Source organism: Phasianus colchicus, chromosome Z, assembly GCF_987193195.1.
Source record: "Phasianus colchicus chromosome Z, bPhaCol1.hap1.1, whole genome shotgun sequence".
Classification (NCBI taxonomy): Eukaryota; Metazoa; Chordata; class Aves; order Galliformes; family Phasianidae; genus Phasianus; species Phasianus colchicus.
The window spans coordinates 60,683,153-60,692,332 of NC_143476.1; the positions used below are offsets into that span (position 1 = coordinate 60,683,153).

General features: G+C 37.5%; 1 long non-coding RNA gene across 2 annotated transcripts in view; it reads left to right on the forward strand.

Annotated features, from left to right (window-relative positions):
• LOC149913025 (uncharacterized) overlaps nucleotides 1-8,803 on the forward strand; it is a 21,624-nt gene extending 12,821 nt beyond the window's left edge. For both annotated transcript variants that reach the window (XR_016461876.1, XR_016461877.1), the window contains exons 2-3: nucleotides 871-1,061; nucleotides 8,583-8,803. This is a non-coding gene — a long non-coding RNA (uncharacterized LOC149913025). The remainder of the gene's footprint in view (nucleotides 1-870; nucleotides 1,062-8,582) is intronic.
• The last annotated feature ends 377 nt before the right edge of the window (nucleotides 8,804-9,180 follow it).

A 9,180-nucleotide genomic window follows, 5' to 3' on the forward strand; every position in this document is an offset into this window, starting at 1 on the left:
GCTTTAAAATGTTTTTCTTCCTCTGGAAGGAACTCAGCCGGAAACGTTCAGTCCTCCTCAGGATCAAAAGTATATAGAACACAGCACAGTATAAAATAGAATGTACAGATCAACACTGAGCACACTCAGCATTGCTCAGCAGGTGCAAGTGGTGCTTCAAAATAGTGAATCTCAGAATTACAGCATCATAGAATTGTAGGTGTTGGAAGGGACCTCTAGAGATCATCGAGTCCAGCCCCCCTGCAAATTAGGCCCCCTACAGCAGGCTGAACAGGTAGGCATCCAGGCAGGTCTCCTCCCAGAGCAGGAGAATCCACAACCTCCCTGGGCAGCCTGTTCCAGTGCTCCATCACCCTCACTGTGAAGAAGTTCCTTCGCATATTGGTGCAGAACTTCCTATGCCCCAGTTTATGACCATTTCCTCTTGTCCCATCCCCACAGACCACTGAAAAGTGTCAAGTCATGTCCCTATGACTCCCACACTTAAGATACTTGTAAACATTAATAAGATCCCCTCTGAGTCTTCTTTTCTCAAGGCTGAACAGACCCAGATTGCTTAGCCTTTCCTCATAAAAATGAAATTGAAGCAGACATTGTAGGATTTTCAAAACAGCCATCTTATGCTTTCATTCTATTCCTTCAATTCTTACAAGCTGTTTAGTCTTGTGTAGCTGAGATTCTCAAAAGAATGACTCCAGAATTTAGAGTTTGTTACAAAAACACTAAAGTGTTAACATTACATTGGAGGTAGATCTGTGATTCTCTCAAAAAAGCAGAATAAACTTAAGTACCTAAACTTAGTCTTTTTTTCTGAGACCCCATGTCTGTGTGAGGAAGCTCATGTTAATAAGAACATTTTGTCTTTCCCAGCCCACAGGATTTCACTGAGTCCTTCATCGTCTCTTTACCTATGCATGTGTAATTTTGACAAGCCAGCAGTTTTTGTTAGATGCCAAAGAGAAGTTGTCCTATGTCTCTTCATTTGCAGTGTGGGCCAGGCTGAAACATTAGTGTGGGAACTCCTACCCTTGAGGAAGTTTTCTGGATGTTCACTTCAGTCTGTGAGTATTAAATGGAGAGTCAAAAGCAAGGAAAAGCATTCATGGTCTGATGTATGGTGGGAAGTACGGCAAGAGGGAAAATGTGCAGTTCTACAGCTGCTACAGGCTGACATATTCCTAAACTTCTTTTGGGGAATTTAATTTGGTTGGAATAGAAGCTATATTTCCAGAGATTATCACAGCAAAATGGAACACTATACCTTTAGGCAGTTGATCCATCCTAAACTCTGCCAAAACTACTCTTATTTTATTTCTGTAGCACTCAAGAAAGCATTTCAAACTCTGAGCACTTTGCAGTTTTTATGCATGATTAAAGTTTAAAACAGTGAGTGTTCTGAGATATATATATTCGTAGGTATAGATAGGTAGGTACATACACACTTAGACATGCAACCACTGTAACATCACTATAGCTCATGAAACTGCTACATTTTCTATAAAGCGAGCTAGCTGAAAGATTCAGCAATAAAGCAGAAAATAGTATAGTTATAAAAAATAATACAGCGAAGCCCTATTAAATGAAACCATAGATGAAGTGAACTTATGTCACCAGTCTTTGAATTTTGTACATTTTGAACAGCATCCAAAAATTATAATCCACTGTTTGAAATATTATATCAGTGGAGAAGGAGAAATGGTCTCCCCATCACAAACTTACAGCCACAAATATTCACATCCTACTGTAAATATATCACATACTGTATCATGTTGCTTATGGAAAATGGCATTTCTTGCTTTTAATTTTCTAACCCTTTTGCTGAAGTTCAGTGTTTGGCAATGTCAAGACTGTAATTGTTCCTTTCCATTTTGCTCTGCAGGAAATATGTTTTCTCTGATCTAAAATATACTATTTTATATTTCCATGTTCATCATGATCTGTATATAAAAATAATGTAACCCAGTGCACCTTGAGGGTCACAGAACTGTATGTATGCCTGTGGTTTCTTAGTCTCTAAATTATACTGTTTTTGTTTACTGCAGTTCTGCACTTAATAATGATTTTTTACATTTATAATTTGCTGCTTGGATGGGCCAGAAATGTTGTGCCTAAAAACATAAAAATAATAGTGAAAATACATAATCAAAGATCAGGCTAGTTTGGCTTTACTGATGACCAGATTAAGTACCAGCATAAGGAAAAATCACTGTCATCAGAACGGATCTGAATATTGTTCAGAATGAGTGCCAGCAATACTCCAGAAATACTCAGCACCTTCAAGGTTGTGACTTTCAGGTATTTAGAATAGAATTTCTCTAATTAAAAACTGTATTAGGTCATCATTAGTTTCTGATGCCTTTTGAAAATATAAAATCAAAGCCTTACTCCAAGATTTTCTTGTTTTATATTCATCTAAGTTTTTGATCCATGGTGAAGTAAGGAAAGCAATTGGATTTCCAGAGAGCAGACTTTAGCATCTTGACTCACCTACCTAACAGAGTCTCCTGGGATGCAGTTTGGAAAGGCAAGAGTCAGAAAGGTCGGGCCTTCTTCAATAATGAAATTTCAAAGGCCAGGCCTTATCAACACACCACACTCAAAACTGGTGTGAGAGAAGACCAGCATAGCTGAAGAGAGAGCTTCCTCAGGAATTCGGGAAGAGAGTTTAGAGACTCTGGAAAAACAGGCTGGGTACTACAGAAGTGTCAGGAAATTAGAAGGACCAACGTCCAGCTAGCTCTGCATGGCTGGTGCAGTAAAAGACAAATCAAAACTGTTTTTATAAATACATTAACAGGAGAAGGAGAACTTGAAGTACTTTATCTATCTATCTATCTATCTATCTATCTATCTATCTATCTATCTATCTATCTATCTGTTTTCCCATAGTCTTTATTAGTAATGTCAGTTGTTTCCAGAGTAGCCAGCGTCCTGTGTTGGAAGACACTGACAAGGAGTGAGCTGGATCGGAAATTGGGCACTGGGGAGCAACGCCCCTCCTGCTGTAAATGAAGATCCAGGTTCCCGACCACGTGAAGAACCTGAACTTCCATAAAATGCATCCCAGAGTTCTGAGGGAAGTGGCTGCTGTAGTAACAAGCCACTCTGAATGATACTTGGAAAGCCATGGCAGTCAGGTGAAGTTCCTGGTGACTGGAAAAGCAATGTCACGCCAAATTTTAAGGGTAGAATGGATGATCCAGGGAACTACTGCCACCTGTCAGTGACCCCTATGTGCTAGGAAAGATCTTGAGTTGCTTGAGCACGTGTTGAGAAGAGCATCAAAGCTGGAAAAGGGACTAGAAAAGAAGACATATACGGAGTGACTGAGGAATTGGGGTTTAGTCCAGAGAAAAAATAGTCTGAGGGGAAACCTCATTAATCCCTACAACTACCCGAAATGGGGTTGTGTTTAGGACAGCATCAGTCTCTCTTCTCAGGTGCCAGATGAGAGGACACAAGGAAGCAATCTCAAGTTGTACTAGGACAGATTTAGATTGAGTGTGAGGAACAATTCCTTACTGGAGAGGGAGGTAAAAAATGAGAATCAGCTGCCAAGGAAAGTGCATAGTCTCCATCCCTGGGTGTATGGAAGAGATACATGGACACAACACTAAGGAACATGGTTTATAGATGTGACTTTATAGGTCAGGTTGATCTTGATCAAAATGGTCTCTTTCAACGCAAGTGAATTTGCAGCTCTATGATACTCCAGAAATACTCAACAGATTAGGATCTTCAAGTATTTGGGCCCAATTTCTGTAACAAAACACTTTATTAGTTTGACATTTTCTGGTGCATTTTGAATATATAAAATCAAAGCTTTACTTTAAGATTTTCTTCTTTTGTATTGGCTTGTCACAACGGGACTGTTCATTTGTAACATAAGAATGACAAAGCACTTGTTTCATTTCTCTTTTCAGCACTCCTTTCAGCAAGTGTCTTTTTACTATGACTTTTTTTTCAGTGGGGAAAAAACACTGCTATTTAAGTGGCCTGCAAAGCATTTATTCACTCTTGTGAATAGCAGGATGCAAGAAATTCATAATGAATGCCTTCAGTTGTAAACTTCTAAAGTATATTTCTGTTCCTTATACTTGTGTCCCATCAAAAAAGCTGTTCTAATTCTGTACAATTTTGACCGCATCGTCTCTCTGATTTATTAGTTGTGTGTTCTCTTATAGCTATTAATGCAACTCCTACAATGTTAAAATTTGGTATTTATTTCTCAAAGCCTGTGACACTTCATCAGCACCTGGTAATTATTACATTTCATAGTTATGAGATAGCAAATGGAGGAGGTTGTCCCATGTAAGCAAATAGGAAGTCTGGCAGCAAAATGAAAGAACACAAACAGGACATAAAAACTGCAAAGACAGAATATTTGTTAGCCAAGGAAGATATATAGAATGAGAGTTGTGGTTTTGACTTGGGAGAAAGCCAAAGCGAAATAAATAGTACTATTCTAAGTTATTATGTTAATTAAAGTGGTAATTGAAATTAAAAGGTTTCATAACTCTTCGCTGTGCATAAATAAACCTGAAAGGTAATATGCATTCATATTTCACACATTTGCCTAGATATTTGGAAGAGATTCTGCATTTAGGCATGGATGGGTTTTTGTAATTTTACCCTATAAGTATTCTAGCCAAGAGGAATGAAATGTCTCAAGAGAAAGGTATGACCTTATTCAAACACACGCACCTTCCCTTCTTCAGGCTACTAAAGCCAGGCTCAAGCAGGCCACCACTTGTGCTTGAATTGGCTATGGGTAAAACACAAATTCACTTAAAGCATTTCTTCTGTGTTCCACATAGTACACTGTCTTCCTGTTCTATTTCTTCTCCACAGCATCTTTCTTTCATCACTACTCATGTCCATTCAAATTTGCTCCATTCTTGGCAACACAACAGTTTCAGCTTGTTGTACAGCTTCTTTTATCTGAAGTTTGATCCGAATGAACTGATTAAACCACAGAAAACAATTATTTTCTCCTATAATATGAACATCTTTTCCAGTCATGTTCTGTGTAGAGAAGAAAAAACTTTTTTCATGTATTCCCGTCAGCCCATTTCTCCATCCTGTGCTTCCTCTGGATAGCAGTGCAACCATATGATATAAGAGCCACTCCTCCCAGTTTTGTGCCATCTGTATTGATATTATGCTTGATGTGCATTTATGGTATACATTGTTCTCTTATATTTTGTTTTAGTGATACTTCTCCTACTGACATATGAAATCATTCTCTTCATGGATTTTCATAGAAAACTTATGCTTAGTCCCTGAATTCTAATACTTTTAGTACTCCCTCACAAGGGCTCTACTCTCACTAAAAATAAGGTTCAGCCTGAGGCAAACACAAAAAATATATAAATTTCTATTAATGTTCAGTAATAATTGCTTTATGCTAAAACTGATCAGCTGTCAGGAGTTATGAATTATTTCACAGGACGACAGTCAAAGGATACTTTTGCCTACTACTACTTTTGCCTACAAACATGCAAAAGACAAATTTGTTTCTTAGCATTGCTGAAAATCTGTTTCTAGCCATTAATGCTCTTTAACACCCTGATTTGTCAGAATATCATCCAAGGTGTAATTTACACTGAGGTCAATTGGAAGTGGGGTCACTCAGCAGTTGTATGTCTGCTTCCTAGTTCTCACGACCTGTGTGTCAAACAGTTGTCATTAATAAGATTAAATTGGCATAGGAAAATTATGGATACGTTTATACAGAGACTTTTAAATCTGTAAGAGTTTTTAAAAACTGGCTTCCACAATAGTTAGTTCCTGGGTCCTTTTTCTTTCACTAGAAAGCTCCTTAATTCTGCTCAGTTGCTGTAATCAGAATACTGGTTTATCAACATTTTCAATTTGTTTTGAAATTGGCAAACTTTATTTCTTCAGGTCAGTATCTTTTATTTTTTTATCTGAGGAGAGCAAAGAATCCCAAACCTCTTACTCTCTCTCTCTCTCTCTCTCTCTCTCTCTCTCTTTTGTTTTGTGTAGTTCAAAGAAAACACTTATATTTTTTCAGTTTGGATGGTGAGTAGAATTTATCATTGTACTTTGTACTTCTTCTGCTCAATGTCAATTATAACTTGTAAATTATAGCTGAGTTAAAACCACAATTTTGGATATGGTTTCAGCATTCTCTCAGAGTTTGGGGAGTGCTCAGTTTGGATTCTGTTTATTTTTTAAATAAATAATATTAACATTCCTACGTAGCACATTTCAACAGCAAATCAAAGCTTTTTACTAAGGAGTCATTATGCTAACTCTGTGCACATCCAAGTCCAGTAAGAACTTTGTTGGTAGTTCTGTAACAACTCTGACCACATGAGTATCAGTCTAGAGAAACTACCTATCTTAAGTGATAAGTAAAGCTCCTTTGATCAGTTTGGATGAACCTCAAAATTTGAAGATTAATCTGAATAATTCTAATCATTTTGCACTAAAGTACTGAAAAATATGCCTTTTATCTGAGGAAAAGATGAACACTGAGTTGCGTTGCAAGACAGATGCATTCTGAAATTAATATGTTCAATAAAATTTTGCTTGATAATAGTTCCACATTTTTATTCTGCCCCCCTCAACTCTCCCCCCTTCTCCCCCCCCCAAAAAAGAAAACATTCCTGAGGCAAAGATTTTCTTTAAATCCACTGATGTGTTTCAAACCAGACCACAATGATTTTTTTTCTAACAGTCTTCCAGATTTTCCTGACCACACTAATTTTCTCATTGCAATGAAGAGAAACAAGTTAAGGATTTCTTTCTTTTAGGCAACATTTATCTTGGGGCATCCAGATATAGTATTCTATGTATTGCCCAGTTTTCTAAGAAGTGCTGTTCTGAGAATGAGATTGCACAGCATTTCAGCTGTCTTCGGATTGTACAGTAGATGCACAGCAGTTCCTAATGGTAATGGTTTCAAATCTACTACCATGCTAAACATTTGTGGGATTGCAGTGACACTCCTTAATTGAAGAAGAATTGGCATTTTGTGTATGTGGATGTGCAAAAACCGGTAAATTTTAAAAGAAAACAGAAACAGACAGATAATTTACTTTGCTTTCCAAATTTACAAGATCACAAAATTGGGACTAGCAGCAAATTGATAGGACAAGAGTAAATCATTTAATATTTACTCCATGTATCTATTTTAAAGCTTTTTTCATCTATTCACAAATGGATGTTCAGTAGAGTTTTTGATAGGTGATGAAAATGAGAGGTGAGCTACCACCACAAAATTAAAATTTGTATGTGTAACACTGTATTTTGAATAGGTTCAGTGATGACAAAAAAACTGGACTTCCTATAATATCAGAAATACAAGCCAAGTGCGTGGATTAAATTATGGCCATGGACTTGGCAATTCACACAAACCACAAGTTCTTTTTAGAAGCAAAACTGGTGGTCATTTTCAAGTATTTGAAGACATAAATAAAAAACGGGCTGAAAATATTTCTACTCTATCCATATGCTTATTTACTGTTCTGAAGACCTGTGTTTGTGGGCAAAGGTAAGATTTTACAAAATTATGAGCTCAAGATTCCCTTGATCTTGTATGCACTCAATTATACCTGGCTCTCTCAACAAATTTCTCCTTCTAGAAAAATGTATCAAATTTAAAATGGTCAAGGAAGGTTAAACTTCAAAGTGGTTTTATCTTCTTATGTAAAGCATAAATATGCTCCAGATTATGATACTGTAAACTATGTATGAATAGAGATTTTGTGCAAATATTTAAACATAGATCTGATCTATCTTCTTCATATCTATATGATTTGTTCAAAGCCGGAACAATCAAAAAGTGATTCAGAAAAATAATTACATGGTAATCCCAGCAATTTACGCTGGGATTGTATCTTGAGCTTTCAAGAAAAAATATACAATCCAAACAACTGTAATGACAGTTGCATGGCATCCTGGCCTGCATTAGAAATAGTGTGGCCAGCAGGAGCAGGGAGGTGATCATCCCCCTGTACTCAGCACTGGTGAGGCTGCACCTCGATTATTGTGTTCAGTTTTGAGCCCCTCACTACAAGAAAGACCTGGAGCGTGTCCAGAGAAGGGCAACAAAACTGGTGAGGGATCTGGAGCACAAATCTTATGAGGAGCGGCTGAAGGAGTGGGATTGTTTAGTCTGGAGAAGAGGAGGCTCAGGGGAGACCTCATTGGACTCTACAACTTCCTGAATGGAGGTTGTGATGAGAAGGGGCTTGGCCTCCTCTCCCAGGCAAATAGTAGGACCCGAGGAAATGGCCAGAAGTTGTACCAGAGGAGGTTTAGGTTGGACATTAGGAGAAATTTTTTCTCTCAGAGGGTGGTCAGGCACTGGAATGGCTGCCCAGGGAGGTGGTGGAGTTGTCATCCCTGGCAGTGTTCAAGAGGCACCTGGATGAGGAGCTACGAGATATGGTTTAGTAGCTTGTGGTACTAATAGGAATGGGAAGGCAGTTGGACTAGATGATCTTGCAGGTTGTTTCCAACCTTGTGATTCTATGATTCTGTGATTTCTCACAAGCCATTATAATCATGGTCTGCAAAACAAATTCTATCCTGATTTTTTATTTCTGCAGGTACGTCAGGCTTTTGTTTGCTTATGTGTACCTACTAGGAATTTTTTGTGAAATTGGAAAGAAGAGAATCCACACCAACATCTCTCTTTTGTCAAGTTTCATGATCCTGCATGGGTGGTGGAAGGTACAAAACGTTGCTATATGTGCCTAATGTAAGCCAATGTGAGCCTGAATCCACCAAATAATCACATTTATTGATAATAAAAGCACAAATATCACAGTTATTTTTCAGAAGGATATCAACATTACACTATTTTTTTAAAAGGAATAAACAAAAACAAAGCAGACAAAAAATGACCAGTATGTATGTGAATAGTATATAAATAATACATTTGGAATGAAACATCCACTGATGTCAAAACATAGCAATAGGCTTTCTAATACGGTTGCCAATGAAAATACTTGCTGGAGTATTTTCACTGGCAGACTAGCAGCTCCTTATATGCCATTATAAGCCTAATTTCTTCTCTAAAACTCTGCACAATTAGAATACACATTGCAGACTAAGATGAAATAAAGAATTTACTTTGTAGTTTTACTGCAGATGGATTTGAATCAAAAGTTTGGATAAAGTTCTAACCTTTTTGAATCTGGTATT